At 47.6% G+C, this 2,518-nt stretch overlaps 1 pseudogene; it reads left to right on the top strand.

The window, feature by feature from the left end:
- The first annotated feature begins 309 nt into the window (after positions 1 to 309).
- LOC120061580 lies at positions 310 to 2,203 on the top strand (annotated as a pseudogene).
- Positions 2,204 to 2,518: the final 315 nt, after the last annotated feature.

The raw sequence follows: 2,518 nt of genomic DNA, 5'->3' as shown, positions 1-2,518 counted from the left end.
GGAGGGTAGGGGGGGTGATTAGTGTCAGTGGCGGCTCTGGTGCAGGTCGTAGCCACCACTCAGCTCGCGGATCCGCCAGCATCGGTGGCGGCTCTGGTGAGGGACGAAGAACCCGCTCATCCCGCGGATCTGCCAGCATCGGGGGCGGCTCTGGTGCGGGACGAAGAACCCGCTCAACTCGCGGATCCACCATCTTTGGTGGCGGCTCTGGTGCGGGCCGAAGAACCCGCTCATCCCGTGGATCCAGCCATGGACCCGGGCTGAACACTGTGCCTGGACTGGACCTCGGTATCAAGGAAGGCTCCTGCCATGGAGCTGGACTGGACACCAGATCTGGACCCGACATCAGTGCAGAGGAAGGCTCCTGCCATGGAGCTGGACTGGATGCCGTATCTGGACGCTGTGCCTGGACTGGGCACCAACGCAGAAGAATACTCTGGCCTAGGAGCTGGACTGGACGCCGTGCTTAGACTGGGCATCGGCGCAGGGGAAGGCTCCGGGCCATGGAGCTGGAGGTTCCGGACCGTTGACCATCGCAGGAGGTTCTGGACCGTTGATCGTCTCAGGAGGTTCCGGACTGTGGACCGCCGCAGGAGGTTCCGATCTGTGGACCATCTCAGGAGGTTTCCGGACTGTGGACCGTCTCAGGAGGTTCCGGACTGTGGACCGTCTCAGGAGGTTCCGGACTGTGGACCGTCATCTTTTTTGAGAAAGATGTTTAAAAGTAAATAAAATCACTAATTAGATCAGTTTCTTCCAATGTAATAATATAACGACTCTAGATGTTCTATTGAAATAATAGTGTTAAAAATCACAAAAATCATGAATTGCTTTATTTTAAATCATTAAGTTTTGGAGGGTTTGGGACAGCACCTCTCAATATAAATAGGTGTATAAACATTGAGTTTGTACTATATTCATTTAACAATATGTTTGTTATTGCCTTGGGCTGAATTACAAATATCATGATGTAAAAAAAAATCCTAAATTTGAAGACTTAACTGTTTTTATAAATGTATAAACTGCAAATTGCAAAACTTCTGTAGAATCACCCATACACGTGTGTTTTTTGTTTGTTTTTAGGCCATGTGGTGTGCCAAGAAGGACTGCAAACGAACAACAACAGTTTTCAACAAACCAATTCCAGTCGTATGCACGGAACAAGCAGTATAGGGAAAACATGCCCTCCCAATATTGCCTCTGAATGCAATGCTAACCCCAAAAGTTCTCAGCAAACATTGAAAACAGCCGACACAAAGGAGTCAGGTGCCGGTGCTAGCAGTCAGCAAGCATGCACAAACATGCAAATACAGGCCACTGAGGAGAGTAGCATCTGTGTCTCTTCAACTTCAGAGATGGACTCTGGTGCAGAACCTAACAATTTGCTCCCGCCTATCATAAAGTCAGCGGTGAAGCAGAAGCAGGTCAAAAGAGGGCTGTCGTAAACTAGAGATGACAGACAATGGCACTGCCCACTCTGTCAACACTTAGATAGTTAACACATAGACACTAGGTCACTGTTGGAAGTGAAGAGACAGAGAAAGAGACAAAAATAACATACATCATCCAAGCAGGCACTCCTGGGCCTTCGCTAATTGCTTTCTCCAGGACATGAGTTTCAATAGGCACTGACCCGACCTGACCACCCTGGCTGCCGGGTCTGTCTTCTTCCCAGGCCTGTTCATGCTCTCCAAGAAATGCCTCACGTACATCCCTGCACTAAGGTGGAGCGAAGGGGATGCGGTCAGTGTCAACCGGGTTGGTGTCCTCCGTTCAGGCGATCATGGCCTCCTCAACTGGTTACATCACTGCCTCCTCCTGTGAAGACATCATCAAGGATCAGTATTGGCTGACCAGCACCTACATCCTCTTTGCCATGTCCTATTGTGTGTATGAAATCTATGCTATGGTCATGTTCTACTGGTACAAGCTACGGGTCAAGGATCACAAAGCAGACAGCGGTGCCAAACGCCTGGGCCTGCGACGCAAGTTCCTCATTGTGCTCCAGCACGTAGTCATGGTCACTGTGTGCTTCCCCATCTCTGTGTTCTGGAGACAGGGAAAGGGGGATTACTTTCAGAGCATCATGTTACGGGCTGAACTCAGCACACCGTCGGTCTGTCTGGGAAAGATCCTCAACCACTACAAACAGCAACACACTCCCCTGGACAAAGTGAATGGGGCTACAATGCTGCAGTGTTAATTTTGGCACTCTGTTTTAGATTTAGTCTAGTCTTGAATATGATTAAGTCACATTTTTGTCATTTGGATAATCACTTAGCCTAGTTATTGTCAAAATTATGAAAACATTTTAGGCCATTTTAGTCAACTACACTGAACAAAAATATAAACACAACATGCAACAATTTAAGATTTTACTGAGTTACAGTACATATAAGGAAATCAGTCAATTGAAATAAATTCATTAGGCCCTAATCTATGGATTTCATGACTGGGAATACAGACATGTATCTGTTGGTCACAGATACACTATATATACAAATGTATGTGGACACCA

This window comes from Salvelinus namaycush, chromosome 16, assembly GCF_016432855.1.
Source record: "Salvelinus namaycush isolate Seneca chromosome 16, SaNama_1.0, whole genome shotgun sequence".
Classification (NCBI taxonomy): domain Eukaryota; kingdom Metazoa; phylum Chordata; class Actinopteri; order Salmoniformes; family Salmonidae; genus Salvelinus; species Salvelinus namaycush.
This window is presented reverse-complemented; position numbering and strand designations above follow the sequence as displayed.